The sequence below is a fragment of the Mus musculus genome, chromosome 5 (genome assembly GCF_000001635.26).
Source record: "Mus musculus strain C57BL/6J chromosome 5, GRCm38.p6 C57BL/6J".
Lineage (NCBI taxonomy): Eukaryota > Metazoa > Chordata > Mammalia > Rodentia > Muridae > Mus > Mus musculus.
In genome coordinates, this window is record NC_000071.6 from 148,793,887 (window position 1) to 148,811,651 (window position 17,765).

The following is a 17,765-nucleotide window of genomic DNA, read 5'->3' on the forward strand; positions in this document are numbered from 1 at the left end:
ATCTGCGGCAGCCTAGGTAGCATAATCTAGCTCTGATTTCTCTCCTAGGCAAGGTGTGCGAAGACACAGGAGACCCTGTCTCGGTGGAGGGAGTTGAGCTGCCACTAAGTAGGCTCTTGCCAGAGATTTTGGCCTCTGTGAAAAAAGAGTGGTCCAGCGAATTGGGAATGAAATGCCTTTGGGGAGTAGGGGGGTCCCTAGCACAATGACTGGCTTGCAGCACCTACTTCATGCTCTAGGATCAGCCTTAGCAAGAGTGTGGGCACAATGGTACCAGATTTCCCACAAGGAAACCTGTTCAGACCCCCTCTGGACCTTATGTAGAGAAAAGGGAAGCTGGTTACTGAGTGTCAGTAGAAAGCGCCCCCCCCCCTGCCCGCAATCTGTGGAGAGCTGAGAGACTTGCTTCCAGACAAGCGCCTTGAGGATGATGGCTTTATTGAGGGCACACACACAGTAACCTGGGGTTAGAAACATCGAGGAAGGAAAGATAGGTGGACTGAAGCAAACAAGCAAGGGAGGGAGGCAGGAAGTGTGCAGGGCCTTAGGACTGGACATGGGAAGGCCTCTGGAGCAGGCAGCCTCCCTGGAACCACAGCTCAGCTCAGCTGCTTCCAAGATCGATGCCTGGGCAGGGCCATTTCCTCATCCGGCGGCAGGCGGCTGGCGGCAGGTGGCGGACGGCGGGGCCATTAGTGACTCTGTGACCCACTCGCCGCCTGCCCATCAAGGCCCTCCTGAGCCATGGTCACCTGCTGTCCTGCTGCACTCCAGGTCTGCAGAGTCCAGGTGAGAACAAGGGCGCCCCCTGGCGGACGTCACTTCCCTGCCGTTTTCCCGGATGTTAGGGCTGTCCAAGGTCTTTCCTTGTTTTGAGCCAGGAGAGTTGAGGGTTTTGCCACTGGGTGCAGCCATCTTGGTGGCCAGGTTCATGCAGAGCAAAAAGGGAAAGAGAGAAGAAGCAATAAAACTTACTGAGAAGGGCAGGCCGACAGAGTTCCACCGGGCACAGATGGAACCACGTTGGCTCTGTCCTGGAACCCTGCTTTCCGCGTCAGGAAATGAATGAGCTACAGTTGCAAGCAGTTTCTTTACATATGTTGGATAAGTGATGCTGCACTTCACAGAGGTTTTGGAATGCTAGAAGTTGGAGGAAAAAAAAAAGTTAAATTCAGACAGCTAGCCTAGTTCATTTTCTGTTGCTGTGATAAACACTGCAACCAAAAGTAACTTGGAGAGAAAAGGGGTTATTTTGGCTTACGGGTTGCTGTCCATCACTGAGGAGAGCCGAGGCAGAAACTAAAGCAGAGAGGTAGGCTGCTCTCTGGCGTGTTCCCCAGGCTGGCTCACCTTCTTTCTTATATAGCCTAGACTCACCTGCCCAGGGATGGTTGGACCCTCCTACACCAATCAGCAATAAGACTATTCCCCAAAGACGTGTCCACGGGCCAATCTGATGGAGGCAAGTCTCCAAGTGAGGAGTCCTCTGCCCTGATGTATCAAGTGATGCCTAACACCATGACATCAGAGTAAAACATTAATCTGGAGTGACATCTATTCAGGCCTAGCAGAGCCCAGGCTGGCATTCTATTTTCTGAATAAAATATAGAACGGTGGGAAACCCCTGAGAATTTCAGCCACCCCAATAGGGTGGCAAGGACTTCATTGCCCTAAAACTTCCTCTCACGGATATGCAGGCTGCCCAATGGAATCTTTCAGAAGGTGAAGCAATACAAGGAAAGTCTGAGTCTAAGAAAATGAATGTCAGGGATGGCTTTCAAGTGCTGGGGAATGAACCCATAGCCTTGGGCATAGTAAGCAAGTCCTCTAGCCTTGGGCTATGTGAGTGGCCATTGGCAGATGTATCTTTTTATAGAGAAAATCAGATAAAATGAGGTGTGTCCCTCTGGCACTGGGGTCTGGCACCTCGGGAAAACCAGAAAGTGTGGAGCGTCTTAGGTACACAGCAGGGAAGCAGCCCCTTTGCCAGTACTTGGCAAAATAGACTGTGCCGTGCAAACCTCCTCCATCTCCCTGCTGAGAAGGACCAAAGAGCTAAGTCTGGAGGGAGCCATGCCTCCTTCAGGTAAGTGACACTTCAGATAAGAAAGGTGCCCAGGGAACCCCGAAAGGACAGACGGATGGAGGACAAATTCTTTAAAATTATGTGATGTGGATGAAAATAACACATACTGCAAGTTAGCCCTCATGTTAACCCTGCCCGAGGTTGCTCATGCCACTAATCTGAGAGGCCCCTGGGCTAACCAGAGGATGGACAACAAAGGAAGAAACAGTGGTGCCTTTTGACCCACAAACCTGTGATAAATGACATTTTGAAAAAAAAAAATCCAACCGAATCTCATAACAAAGCCAGCCAGCGGCTCTCTGGTGTCAGCAGATATGAAACACCTGTTGTGGTCAAACTTAGCTTTGTTTGCTGAGGCCTCAATGGGGCTGGATTTTTGTAGCAGTTGTTTTTCAAAGCGGGGGTGGGGGGTGGGGGGGAGACTCCTAGGCTGGCCTCATCAGCACAGGCAGCAGCTTGTGAGACCCACAGATTCTCACTATCTGTCAGTGTACCCCCTCAAACTCTGCACAGAGGGAGGGCAACCTACTCCAGCAAGCCGCTCCAGCTTATGGATTCCAGTGCGCTCTCCAGTTCAAAATAAGCCATTTTAATTCCCTGCGTTTCGATGACTTTCTGTCAGGATAGATTCCAAAGCAAGGGGGTTTAAATTGGATTTGGATCACAGGAAATAAGGTTTGATGGATGCTAAGTCACTAATTGCCATCCTTACACAGTAAAAACAGTGCACCATCGAGAGTCCAGGACAAAGAGACAGAAAAGCTGAAACTGGAAGAGAAAGACAGGTTTTCCCTTGGCACCCCGGCAGGGATTTCTGGTGATGTGCCACAGGACCCTGCTCTCAGTCAGGCCTGTGAAACATCTCTTTCACTAGTAAAATTAAGCTCACCCATTTTAAAATGGACAGATTTGTTCATTAGTGCACACTACCAATTTTCTGATTGGCTGATCTAACTAAGATGCTATTGGCATCAGTGGAGCAGTGGTTAGAAGCTAACGGTGTGTCATTCATCCATCCATCGGGATCAGATACATAGTCAGGGCCAAGCAACCAAGGGCCCTCAGGCAAATTACTTAGGGTCTGTGAAAGGCAAAGGGTTGGGGGGTGGAATAGGTTGAAAACTGTCCCTCTCCCCAAATGGCCAGCTCCTAACTTCTGTGCTCTCTGAATTGTCCGGGCTCAGAATATACCTCAAACCAAGGTGCCTTGGATGCAAAGAAAACAGAAGATACCAAAAATCTGTACCTGACCCTGGCCCACTTTTCTGTGGGTGTGCTGCTCACTGGGGCTGTCTGAACAACCTTTCATCAAAGAACTCCTGGCTGTCCAGCCCAGCCTGGGGTTACAAGCCATTGCCACTGTGGCAGCCATGAGGCAGTAGTATCTTCAGTTAATGGGGATGGGGTGGGGGTAGGGATGACCATCCTGGTTTCCGCAGGGGCTACACTGGAATATACAACCTACCCACGGTAATCAGGTTCCTTTCCCCTCTGTCCTCAACAGCACTGCTGTTTGTTTTCATGAGAACTTTTTTTCCCCCCTGGCTGGTGACATAGAAAATCGTTTCTGAAGGTTCACATGTCCTGCAGACATCATTTTGCTTGTCTCTTGCCAATCATGCCTTGCTGTGGTGACATCATCCATGGCCCTGCCCATGGACAAGAGGACGGGCACAGGAGATTAAGTTTTAAGACTTAGATGGTGAGGAGATGCCAGTAGATCCTAAATGCGACCTCCCACACTAAGTGGTGGCCCGCAGAATCGCAGACCTGAGGATGTTTGATGACACTGCGCTCTTAAGTCACAAGCCAGAGGATGCAGCTGTCGCCGGAAACTGGAAGAGGCAGAAACAGATTGTCCCCTGGAGTCTCTGGAGGCAGCACAGGCTTGGGGACACCTTGATTTTTGTCTCTCATCGCTATAACAAACACAACATAATCAGCTTAAAGAGAAGACAAAGATGGCTTGGCTGCCAGAGTGAGCCGTTCTAGCCTCTGACTGGCTGGTGGGCCTGCAGCGAGGAAGCCCATTATGGTAGAGCAAGCTACTCACATGGCAGCCAGGAAGCCAAGGAAAGAAGGGCATCCTCTCTTCTTCCAGGGTACACTCCCAGTGGCCTAAACCCCACATTAGTCCCATCCATTAAAGGGTCCAATGCCTCCTTACAGCACCAAAATGAGACCAGGTATTTAGCACAAAGGTCTTTAAAGGGAAACTCCAGACCCAAAACGACAGAACCTTAGTATACCTATATCCACAGAAATGAGGTGAGTGGATTCCATGGGGCACACTGTCCCTCTGAACCCGTGAACTCAGCCACAGAGAGCAGCCACAGTTCTCCCGAAGCTCTCTGCTCCCCCTGGGGAGGAGGCAGGCAGGAAGAACAAAGACCCACGAAGCTTGTAAGAGCCTGGAGTCTGGCTCACAAGCATGAAAGCCAGGCAGGAATGTGGCCTTAGGGATACAGAGGAAGGGATGCATTTTTAAAAAAAGGTTGGGGGGGGGGGCTGAAGTAAGCAGTCTGTGTCAGCAGCTTGAATGTGGAGAGTGGAGTATTTATTGGGTCCCTTCTAAGACCCCTGATCCGTGAGCCCTGAGCAAGAGAAACGCAACCTGGAGAGCTGTCCCTGAGAGGGGACAGTGCACTCATGAGACAACTGAAGCAGATGTTCTGGTAATGGCCTGGGCGCTTTTGCAACAGGGATAAAAATGCAGAAAGGAAGAAATCAAAGAGGCCCAGATTTATCAGAGTTCTTGGCTTAGTGTTTGAGGAAATGGGCGTTGAAAGATGGCCAGAGCCAGTTAAGGGAAGAGCAGTCCTGCCAAGGCTGACAATGGGCAAGGCATTATTGTGTTGGAGTTAAGATAACAAGGCCAGGGAAGGGGCTGTGGAAACCAAACTCGGGGGCTGTGCTTAAATCCCACGCTGTCAGCCCACCAGCAGCAGGGCAATGCACAGATTCCTAGTGGAATGGTTACTTCAAATGTGGACGTAGCTGTCTCCAGAGAGGATCTTGGAGGCCCTGAGGTGGGAAGCATGTGTGACCTCACAGGCTCAGGTTCATGGCCTTGACAGTATCCTAGGAAAACAATCCATCCCCAGAAGGATGCGGCCATGGCTCTCAGGCTGAGGGAAGACACACGCAAAATCAAAACCAACGAGGGGTGACGTCTAAATAGGGTGGGGTGGGGGTGGAATTCAGCATGAAAGAGCCTGGAATTCCATCCCTAGTGTCCCACAAACAAAACCACAAAGGTCATAGCACCCCTCTCCTCAATGTAGCAAAAGACTGGGAAGGAAATGGGGGGACATGGTCATAGTCACTAGAATTTACAGAGGAACAACTAAGTGCACTGGTATTGTGTGCACCTGTCCAGCAGGCTAAAATGAGGGTGCTGGATATTACTGAGTGGCTCGTGTGTGGGAGTGCTGGAATCCCCGGGTCTGCTCAGGACCTGTAAATGAGCACTGCCATTTTGAGAGCAGAACGTTGTCAACTCAAAGTTCCGAACTTCCAGAGCCCAGCAATGCCACCCCTTGGGAATGCATCCCATGTGTGAAAAGGCTCCCCCCAGGTCTCTTTGTGGCACTGGGTGTTCAGTCATGGAGGCTAGGTGGGTAGAAACAGGGACAGCCCCCATCTAGAGTCAGAAGGAATGGCCAGCACATACAGGTGTCAACATGAATACAGTGCTTACAGTGCAGTAGTGGATCAAGACTATGGCTGCCGTTCAATGGTAGAATGGTTTCCGCCCTCCTGAGGCCCTGGCTTTCATCCCCAGATGGCCTGAAATGAAAGAAAAAGTAAAAGGAAGAAAGCAGAGATGGAGGGAGGGAGGGAAAGAAAAAAAGATAGGAGAAGGGATAGAGAAAGAGGGAGGGAGAGAGAGAGGGAGGGGGAGGGGGAGGGAGGGGAAGGGAAGGAGGGAGGGAGAGGGAGAATGAGAATGCAAGTGGATCCCTGGGACTTCATGTGCAATTAATCACGAGTCTGTTAAACACTGTATTTCTGATAGAGCCTGGCCAATAATGACATACACTGAATATACTTGGATGGTTGTCTGTGAAAAGGGAGAACCACGCAAGAATAAATGACTAGACTAGAGAGCCGGGGCTACCCAGGAGTCTATGATAAAGTGTGCCATGAACTGGAGCGAAAACGATTGACTAGACCCTCTGCTTCTGCGAGCAAAGTAAACAAGAGTCCTAAGCTCTCCATCAATTACCAAGGCAACGGAAGACCTGAATATTAAGTGGAAGCTTCACCCAAAACAAGCAGTCTCACGAGGAGCCTCTGATGGCTTGTACAGTTAAAAATGGTAGAGTTAGTAGATCAGGGGTTCCATTAGACGCCACATTGCATCTTTCTTTCCCAAGCTTTCGAGTGGTCCCTGTGAAATAGGAAACGTGACCAGAGTCAATGCAGCGGGGCGTCTCCCTAGGAAGGAAGTTCATCAGCGGTACTGGCTTCATTGATTTCATTTGTCTGTAGCTGGACCTCTGGGAGTTTTCAGGTTTGTCTTCCTGAAGGATCTTCTGAAGATGCTAGCCTTTCCTCGAAGGCCAATCTTGGTTGTCAACTTGACATAGCCAGGAAGAACGAACTTTAATTCCCTCCATCAGACTAGCCTGCATTGTTGATTTGTGTAAGAGGGCCCAGCACGCCATGAGTGGTCCATGTTTTATACACATACATATATATATATGTGTGTGTATATATATATATATATATATATATATATATATCAGGCTGAGCAAGTCAGTGTGTAGATAGCGTTAGTCCATGGCCTCTGCTTGAGTTCCTGACTCCAGATTCCAGCCCTGAGTTTCTGCCCTGGTTTCTCTCATTGTTCCCACACTGAAGCCTCAGTACCAAGGGCTTCTTTGAATCTTATTCAAGCCACAGAAAATACACACAGTAGAGCTGACTCTCTCAAACACTAGTTGTATGACCCCAGGGATTTCATTAAAGGTCTCTGGGCCTGAGTTCCCTTCTCCATAAAACAGAAACAATTTAGGAAAATGGCCTTTTGCTCTATGACTCCGAATAAAATATGCATTGATGAGACTTCTGATTGGTCAGTTCAGATCAAGGAACTTGCTTTTCTTCTGATCCACTGGAGAAGACCTCCACCACCCCTATCCACTGCTCTGTGTTCTTTCCCACAAATGGGGGAGACTCCCCCCATAATCTCAACACAAGTGTTGACATCAGGAAGCAACAAAACAAGAGACCCTGGGCTACTCAAGTTCACCAAGTGTCTTAGTCAGGGTTTCTCTTCCTGCACAAACATCACGACCAAGAAGCAAATTGGGGAGGAAACGGTTTATTCATCTTACACTTCCACACTGCTATTCACCACCAAAGGATGTCAGGACTGGAACTCAAGCAAGTCAGGAAGCAGGAGCTGATGCAGAGGCCATGGAGGGACGTTACTTACTGGCTTGCTTCCCCTGACTTACTCAGCTTGCTTTCTTATAGAACCCAAGACTACCAGCCCAGGGATGGCACCACCCACAATGGGCCCTACCCCTTTGATCACTAATAGAGAAAGTGCCCCACAGCTGGATCTCATGGAGGCATTTCCTCAAGAGAGGCTGCTTTCTCTGTGATAACTCTAGCCTGTGTCAAATTGATACACAAAACCAGCCAGTACACCCCCCAAAGAAATAACTTCTTGATTTATAAAATAAGCAAATATCTCATGGATTTTATAAAAATTGAATATAATAACATTAAGATGAGAGGTAACTTGGGTGTGGTGGTACAGGTAGAACCTGAGTGTCTATCATGGCATGAACAGGTGACCAGTGGTCATGTGGTGTGGTCAGGGCATAAGATGCTGTACACTCCTAGGCAAGGTACAATGACAGCCATTTAGAGGAGAGCCCAGAAGCACAGGTTGGGGGTCAGCTGTGGTGGGCAGAGGCCAGTCTATGAGTCTATGAACACAGCTTGGGTAGATCTCTGAGTTCAAGGCCAAGCCTGGTCTACACAGTCAGTTCTAGGTTCCTGGCCAGCCGGGGCTACATAGTATGACCCTGTTTCCAAAACAAAAATGAGAGAAAAGACAGCTGGGATGTACCGTGTGCATAATACAAGCCAGGCACTTTTCTGAGTCATTAGAATGTGCTTTCAAATTCCCGTAAGAACTCTAGGACATCGAGGGCAGTGTTCTGTTGTGAGTTTATTCATTTGTGGTAGGTGGGTGTTGAAACAGTCTTACTGTGTAGTCCAGGCTAGCCTTTGCTTAAGATCCTCCTGCCCATACTCCCAAGTGCTAGCATTTCAGGTGAGCATCATCACACCTGACAGAGACTTCCAGTTTCCTTATTCTACTGATAGAAGAAGAAATCAATGCAGTAGGCAGCAAGAGATTGCACCGAAGGCCCCACTCCCAGTCATCCTTAATATGCACAGCCTTGCCCCTTGCTTTACCCACTCAACACATTGGTACTGGCCTCCTCTCCTTCCTCAAATGGGGCAGTGGGAACAGTACCTGGCATGAACGAGACAGTCCCTAAATACCCATCCTCAGCCACTTTTCAGGAGACCGTTATCTGGCCCTCTGGAGAACTGTTCTCCTGCCTGCAGTAAATTAACACTGGTAGCCGATTTCTTTGGGGGTGATTTTGCCCTGAGCCCTGGGTCACTGTGTGTGCGTGCCTATGAGTGCCAGTGTGTGACTGCTCATGGTTCTCTGTAGCCAGCTGCTTTTCCCACCCTAGCTATTCATAAGGACAATGAAGTGTCCTCTTTATGAACACAGCTTGGGCAGGAAGCTAGGCTGCATAAAAGATGCTCGCCGGGTGAGGGGCATTCTCGGAGGTTTGGCACTGATGAGCCGTAACAAGCTAGGCCATGGGCAGGACCGTCAGAACACGCTCAGGGAACATCTGGCTCCAGAGTCTGTGGCCTGTGTTCAGGAACTATGAGGAGCCGATCCACCAGAGCCTCTGGCTGTAGATTTTAAAGGTTTGCTGGGAGAGTGGAGCCCGTGAGTGAGTCATATGCAAATGACTTAGCCAGGAGATTTTTATTAGCTATTTAAAAAAAAAAATTAGGATCCAACATTTTCCATTTTCTTGTTTTCAAAAAGCCCCGATTAAAAGAGAAGGTAATTTGTTGCTCTTGTTTGGTTTGCTTCTGATTCCACCCACCCACCCACCCACCCCAAGGTCTTTCCAGTTACAGGCTGGAGGAAACTGCATGAACCATGCCATCTGACCCCAACCTATTCTAGGACAGAGCCAGGTCTGCAGCTGGCAAGCCCGGGCCAGGGTAGACAGTAGTCTAAGGGTTTTAAAGACCAAACCAATCCAACTCCCCCAAATGCATATCCTTTTATAACATGTTCACCCTTGGTGCAAAAAGCCAAAAGGCTGGGATGTTCACTAGCCTCCCCAAGGTCTACATCCCTCTAAGGGGTATGGACCGTTTACAGGAGTCGTCACATAGAATTTGAGCGTATGTGGCTCCCACACTGTGAACATCTCTTCCACGAGAAAATTCTATAACCAGGTTCTGTGTGAACACACATCTGGCTCTGGGCCACAGTCCAGGCAGATAAAGAAACAGCGGAACAGTCCACGACTAAACTCTGTGTTCTGGAACCCTGGGCATTTTCCTGCTCCCATGACCCCCAAAGGCACCCAGCACCTTACTCAGTCAGCCCAAGCATTCCGGAAGGTGACCTTTCCCTCCACCTGGCAAAGCATGCAGCCAGAGTCAGGTCCTCTGGCTTATACTGTCCCCACTCAGCTGTAGGCCAATTCCAGCTCCTGTGAGTGAGCCTTCTCCAAGCAAAGCGCGTGGCCAGAGGGATTAGAACCAGGCATCCCTATGCCACATTAGGGCACCCTCCACAGTACAGGTGATTAGAGACTGGAGCCCAAAGCGATTCTCGTCCATCACGAAGCCCAAATGCATGTCCTTTTATAACATGTTCATGTTCAGTCACGTGTCCGCCGTGTCTCCTCTGTTGTCTGCTTTAGAATCTTATCGTCCTTTAGCATCAGAGCCCTCACCCACGTGCCTCTGACTTCCGCATGACTTCCAAGGTGACTTCTGTCTTTCACACTGATCTCTTCATCCACCACTTACCCCTGAGCTGCTCCCTGCCCTGCCCTGCCCTGCCCCGCCCCGCCCCACCCTGCCTTGTCCCACCCTGCCCTGCCCCGCCCTGCCCTGCCCTGCCCTGCCCTCGAAATACCCACTCCCCTGCACTCAGGACCCAGCTCACAGGGACGGGGCCCCAGAACCTTCCCCATCCCCATGGTATGCTGCTTTTACCCATCAGTCAACTATCCAGTATCTGTCACACTTGTGAGTGTAAATTGCCGTGGTTTCCTTAGGCATGTCTTTGCACCTGGACCCTGAGGTTCTCTGGTTGATGATGGCAACGTGGGCTGCTTCTTGTGTCACACCACGAGGTACCGTCACCCAGGCAATGGTTAGCGAAGCATGCTGCACTTCTTCAGCAGGTGAAAATTCTGCCCGGCGTCCAGCTTTGCTTTTCTGTGTAGCCCACGTCACTACGCAGAGCTTCCGGGTTAGTGCCCGCCCTGCTGCCTCCCCATCGCTGCCCCCCCCCCCCATCTATGCTCCCCACCTGGTCCTCAGCGTCTCTCATCCTTGGCTGCTACTCTTTCTCTTCTCCATGCTAATGGCCCATCATCATGAAGTTGCATTTTGTTCTTAGGGTCCATTTGCTATCTCGTGCAACGTCGATGGTCGTCTTACCCCTTCTTTTCTTGCACAAAATCCAGCTCCTTTGAATTGTTTAAAACGTACAAAATTCCAGTTTTGCTTAAAATCTAGAAATGTGTATGACTGGTTGTCCAAAAAAATCACTAGTGGTTGTTGCATATAGAAATGAAAAATTTTAAATGTTTTTATTACTTACTTCTATGTGTATGACTGTTTCACAAGCTGTGTGTCTGTCCATGCATCACATGAGTACAGTGCCCCCAGAGATCAGAAGAGAGGATTGGATCCACAGTTACTGGAGCTACAGGCAGTTATGAGCGCCGTGTGAGAACTGAACCCAGGTCTTCTGAGAGAGCAGCAAAGTGTTCTAATCTCTCCAGCCCCAAGGTTAAGACTTAGCAATAACATAAGTCATTGTGAATCCCCCAGGAAGACCACATCCCTCCTGATCAGCAGGCCTTGCGGAATAGAGGATGTAGATTTGGATGTAGATCCCTCATGCGAGCCCCAGAAGGGTTCTCACGCTCTTGCCTCCACCCAGCCACACCTCCTGATGGCATCTGAGGAACCAGCCTGTCCCAGGTCAGCCAGTGATGCTGTTTGAGTTCCCTTTTTCCACTTCCCTTCCCTTTCCTTCCCTGCAGAACATAGAGCTCCCTAAAAGTGTTTGAGTAATTAAATGATGAATGGCTACCCATTCACAACATGGAAACTTAGATGCTGGCTTGCACTAAGGTGCAGGGTATCAGGGAATGCTAGCGGTAAGGTGGGGGCGGGGGAGCTGCTGACTCTAGATCCACTTATTCAAGGAGTCAGAGGACCCTCAGTATTCAGAAAGCTGGCTGACAGTTCAGTGCTTCCCTTTGCCATTACTCTTTAAAAGATACAATGTAACAGCTCCTTAGACAGCACTACTTTAGAGTATGTGGGAGCATGAGTGTCAGGTGCAGATAGACCACTTTACATATGCGACCCAGTCTGCTGCTGGTTTCACTGTCCAAAATGAGATGATAGGAAGATTGGCAATTAAAAGTCTGAAGGGTTCCCGCCTTCTCAGACCCTCAGGGGACTCGGTCTCTTTAACAGGAACCCAAGCAGATTCACTGATGTGAAAAGTTTATTTGTGACTATTTTAAAACAGTCTTGAGTTCTGTGGCATTTGTATATAGATTGATTGGGGGGGGCACACAGAGATGCACACTTTTGCTCTTTGGTGTTGTCAGGAATTGGTTTTAGGACCCCTTAAGGAACTCCCAATTTGTGGATGTTCAACTCCTATGGTATTCACACAGTCCCTCCACCCTCCACCTACTTACACCTTCCTATGATGTATCTATTAAGATGTGAGCACTAGGTAAATTATTACACTGTATTAAGAAAATAATGTTAAAAGTCTATGCAGTTCAGTACAGACACAGTTGAGGGCAGAGTATACCTATGTGCAGGTGTACCCGTGAGCACAAGTGCAGAGGCCAGTGGAATATGTCCAGTGTTGGCTGTATAAACCCATCTCTTACTGAATCCAGGACTAGGCTGCTCTCTGCCTTGTGCCATGCAAGGGCTATAAGTGCTTGGCTATTCTACCTCAGCTCCTGCCCACATTGTGATGGCTCATCGTGGTCGCCAAGTCAACTATATCTGGATTCGTTAAAACCCAAGGAGTTGGGTGTGACCACAAGGGATTTTCTTACTGAGATCATCTGAGATGGATAGACCCACCCTAAAGCTCGGCCGTGTCTTCTTGTGGCATCCCCACATTAAGGGAAGGAAGAGGGAGGAAGCTTGTGCATTTTGCCTACTTGCTTTCACTCTTGATGGCAAGTTCATCTATCCTGTTGCTGCTGAGGCATTCCTTTGCTGGTGTTAGAACCGACTTCCTTGGGATTCCAATGAAGACCACTGGAGGCATCCAGCCTGCTGCCCCCAAACAACTACAGATTCTTGGCCCTTTTTAAATTATATATAGATTCATTCCACCAGTCCTGTTCCTCTAGAGAACCCTGATTAATACACACTGTAAATACCCTTACTCACGGATCCATCTCCCAGCCTCCTTGGACACACTTTTTGCCACATATTTTTTACCTGTGGTTGATTGAGTTTGAAGATGAGGATTTAGGGATATGGATGGCCAACTATAATTCAAGTAAATATACACATATGAAAGGAGTAGAAAAGTTTGGAGACTCCTAATTTAGGGAGAGGCAGCCAATGAGGTTGCAAGGCACACCCTGGGCTCACAGTCCCCACTTCTACCACTTTCTAAAATACGAAAGAATCTTAGAACTCCAAATGTCTGTAGAGTTTTCAGGCTGAAGAGGCTTAATCCTTGTTGAAACCTCTGACACATGGCACTGACAAGGGCTGACCATTGCTAATAGTGTCCAGTTCGGGGCCACCGAGGTGACTGCTATTTCTTGGAAGCTGGCATCAGATTCCCAAGGATGTCACATGAGGTTTGCACAAGTGCTCTGATTTGATGTGGAAGGAGCTCTGTAGGGCTCTGCATCTGCACAATGAGAGGATGTCTCTCCCAACTTTCCTAATGCTCTTTAATACAGTTAGTTTATGGTGTAAACTATAAACTTAAAATTATTTTTGTTGCAATTTCCCCCAACCATAAAATTATTTTTGTTGCAATTTCATAACTGCAATTTTGCTACTGTAATGAACCATCATATAAAAATCTTATATGCATAATATCTGACATTAGAACCCCTGAAAAGGTCATTCAACCCCCAAAGGGGTTGAGACCCACAGGTTGAAAACCACTGCGCTATACTGTAGGGACTTCCTGTCAGAGGTCTGGCTGCTCTGTGATTGAGGTGACTTTGCAGGGATAGCCTGACAGACTTACTCATCAGCTCCTGGCACTCTTTGTGAGCCAAACCAATGAATGGGAATCTAATACAAAAGGGCATTAAAAATCTTGGTCTGCATATTGAAGGGGGCATGAGGCACAATTTGATGGACTCCAAAACCTCTGATCCCTCACGGCTTATACCAGCCACGTGGCACAATACAAGAGCAGACTTTTAAAAATATTTCTTTTTTATGGGTATGAATGTTTGCCTACATGTACGTATGTGCACCAGATGTATGCAGTACCCACTGAGACCAGAAGGGGGCAACAGATCCCCTGGATCCTAGAGTAACAAAGGATTGTGAGCCTCCATGTGGGTGCTGGGGACCAAACCTAGGTCCTCTGCACAAAAACAGTAACTGTTCTTAGCCCCTGAGCCATCTCTCCAGCTCAAGAGCATCCATTTATCAGACAACTCACGAACACACAAGCAAGAGGCACACCCTTGTATCAGCTCTCAGTAAGTATTGAACACTCTCTTTTGGCAGGGAGAAAAATAACCTCTCCCCTAGATAAGCCTTTGTGTTACATGAGAATAAATAGTTCTGAAGCTTTGTAAGCTTGAAGGTGTGATGTTTTGTTTGGTTTTGGTTTTTTGATTGTTGTTATTGTTTGTTTTGTTTTGTTTTGTTCGTGGTGGTAGTAGATTTTTGCTGTTGTTATTGTTTGTTTGGTTGGTTGGTTGGTTGGTTGTTTCGGTTTCTTCGTGTAGTCCTGGTTGTCCTGGAACTAGCTCTGTAGACCAGACTGGGCTTGAACTCACAGAGATCCACCTGCCTCTGCCTCCTTAGTGCTGGGATTAAAGGTGTGAACCACATTGCCAGGCTGAGTGTGAATTTTTAGTAAGCATCTTTCCTTACTCAGCTGTTTTCTTGTGAGATGGAATTCTATCTAAGCCACACCTGTTAGCTTTCACCTGGTACTCACAGAGTTAAGTGCTAGACTGGGCAGGACCAGGGCTGGGGCCTGACAGAGTGGGGGCGGGGACACTAAAAACAAACAAACAAACCAATCCTACCAGCCAGTAGTGTTTCTAGCTGTGGCCAGCAGGGGGCAGCTTTTCCCTGTCTAAGCAGAAAAACCTCTTCCATACTTTTCTCAGAGACTGCGGGTTTAAATGGAGCTTGCGGGAGAGCAGACCTTCCCCCACAAGGTGGGAGTAAATCTTTTCTTAGCCTTTGGCTATGTAGAAAGCAGAGGTGAAGAAGCTATGGTTCCGTTCCATTCCCAAGGTGTTCTTCACTCAGCCCTGATGGCTCTCTCTCTCTCTCCCTCCCTCCCTCCCTCCCTCCCTCCCTCCCTCCCTCCCTCCCTCCCTCCCTCCCTCCAGAACATGGGCGTCAGTACCTGAAAGATAAATTCGCCCATCCCTGGCCGCTAGAGCAGTCTTTGGGTTTAAGACACGGCAGGGAGAGTCGGGAGGGAGCCAGGACAAATCGAGGCAGGTGGCAGGAGTCTGCTCCGGCAGTCCCCCCATCCCCCACCCCCCACCCCAGGAGGCTGAGAGTCTAGCCACCCTTGGTCTCTCCTCCCTCCTGTAGCTCGAAGCCTCTGCCTCCCTTCATGAAAAAGATGTTTTCTATACGCCTACCTCAGCCATTAGCCAAGGGGTCACTTGAGGTTGCCCTGTCCGTCCTACAATCCACGGAGTCCAGCTTTGCTGTTGGTGCATGGTAACCGGTCCATGGTTCTGGGGCCACAGTCCTATCCTGGGGAAGGAACTGGCACTTGTCAGTCCTCTGACGGGGAATGACAGTGTGGGGAATGACAGTGTGCCTATTTGATGGGACAGAGCACACACCTGCTGGTGAGCCCCACCCCCTACCCCCGGAAAAATAGCCGAGTTTCCCTCCACGTGGTGAATGTGCTGACAGAGTGTGTGACTGCAGAACCGTGCACACTAGAAGCAGGAACGCACCCAGAGGGCTCTAGTGTTGTCCAGCTTGCCACTTGATGCTTAGCTTTAGCTACCAGGAGCCGGGGATGGGTCCCCTGCTGCAGAAGCTGGTGGCCTGGCTTGTAAAAATACCACATGGGTACTTTTGCCCCTGAGAAAAGTGATATGGGATGTGGCCATGGTGTGTAATCTCTGGGGGTTATGATTTGTCGGAGAGGGGAGGTGGGTGGATATTCCAGGATTGGTATGGAGCCAGAAATCTAAAAATAGTTTCTACACAGCCAAGGAGAGGGACAGTAGTTTCTCTCTATCGGGAAGGAGCTAAAGTCAATGAAACAGTCACAAGGTAGTGGTGGCAGGTCCCCAGTGATCATATGGTCTCCTAAGAGACAAAAGTCCTGGAGCTCTATGAAGCTGAGCCCTGTGGCCCCTTCTGGGGCTCTGGATCCCCTCCTCAGCTCTATGGCATGAGGGAGACTCCTGTGGAGCCATAGACTCCTCAGTTGCAGCAGGGAACTACCCAGGCCTGAGGCCAGAGGCCAAAGGAGGAGGCTGTGTTAGAGAATCCCAAGTCATCCCACAGGGAGTCAGCCACCAGCACACACAGGACTGCACGGCACCCAGTGACAAGTGCTCCGCATCACCAGAGCTTCATAATGTCCCTCATGTGGCATCCACGGAGCCAGAGACAGTGTTGCCCGAGACTGCAAAGCTAGTGAGTAACTGTCCCCTTCCTGTGTCTCATTTTGTTCCTTAGGCACCGCAAAATGACCCGGCCTCCTCTATCACCCTTCAGACACTGAGCTGCCAAGTCTCACAGCATCAGGACTGGCATACTCTGCATTGTCAATGTGACACAAACCAGAGTCACCAGGGAGGGAACCTCACTTGAAGACCCGCCTCCATTCGGTTGGCCTCTGGGGAACTGTCTTGATGGGTGGTCGCAGTAAGAGGGCCTAGCCTGCGGTAGGTAGGCCGGTAGGCCGTACCATCCCTAGGCAGATGGGTGTGGTCTATCTGAGTAAGGTATCTGAGCAGGCCAGAGGGAGCAAGTGGCATTCCTCCATGGTTTCTACTCTAAATGCCTGCCTTGAATGCCCACCGAGTGTAGCTTGCAAAAGAAATAAATGACTTCCTTCCCCCAAGTTGCTTCCGGCCCCTGTGTTTATCTCAGCAACAGAAAGCAAAGTGGGACAAGGACCAAATGGGCACAAGCTCTCGCAAACCTTTCCTTCTGTATCAGCTGACTTTCTCAGTGTTTTGTCAGCGACAGAAAACTGACCAACACAGCAAGCAAGGGACAAGATGAATCCAGCTGGTGGGAAACACACCAAACCAGCATGGCAAGTCAGCATGACACCAGAACCCCGGTGCCCATTCAAGTATTTAGGGCTGATCAGAGAACTACAGATTTGCAGGAGGCACTCAGCACCTGACTTCCCTGGCCAGTGGCTGGAAGCTGCCTGTCCGGGTGCCCTCAGTTCATCCTTGGGCTTAAAAGTCGGCTGCATGGCTGAGCCCAAGGTCAGAAAAGGAGGGGCTCTTAGGCTCCAGGATACATCAAATAAGGATACATTAAATAAGAATACATTTAATAAGGATACATTTAATAAAAATACCTTAAGTAAGGCTTTGACTCCTGAACTAATAGGATGGGGAATTTGGGGAGGGAGCCATGCTACAGGAATTTGAAGGTTACAACTCTCTGGAGTACCAGCCTAGGGGGAGGAATTCTTTTGCAATCAGAGGCTTGGGGGGGGGGGGTACCCTTTGTATCAAACTGATGTGCCAGCCGTTCATTGCTTGGCTGATATTCATTTCTGCAGAATTGTAAAATAGAGACTGTTTTTGTGTTCCTACTCTCTCAAATTTATTATTACAGAGTGAGGGGTCTTGTTTCTCACACTAAAGATGCTGAAGCAAGAGGGTCTTGAAATTGGGACCAGCCTGGGCTACAAAAAGAGATGCCCACGCCCCCAGGGATGAGAAAGCACAGAGGGTGGGAGTCAGTAAAAACAGCCCAGGGGCAAAAAGAATGCTACCCTAGGCCAGGCTGACTCCAAGATTAGATTGGCTCAGGTGGGGCAGGTCGGGCAGGGCGAGGCCGGGCAGTTGTGGAAGCTGGATGACCCTTCCAGGGAAGCAATTCTGAGCTGCTCCTAAGCCACTCGGATAACCACCCAGAAAGCACGAGTCTTAGAGCATCC

General features: G+C 49.2%; 1 long non-coding RNA gene across 1 annotated transcript; it reads right to left on the bottom strand.

The window, feature by feature from the left end:
- Positions 1 to 430: 430 nt before the first annotated feature.
- Positions 431 to 15,400, bottom strand: Gm36405. The gene is made up of 3 exons (XR_377235.2): positions 15,253 to 15,400; positions 5,787 to 5,875; positions 431 to 915 (listed from the first exon to the last, which is right to left on the bottom strand). It is a non-coding gene; the product is annotated as a predicted gene, 36405 (long non-coding RNA).
- Between the last annotated feature and the right edge of the window lie 2,365 nt (positions 15,401 to 17,765).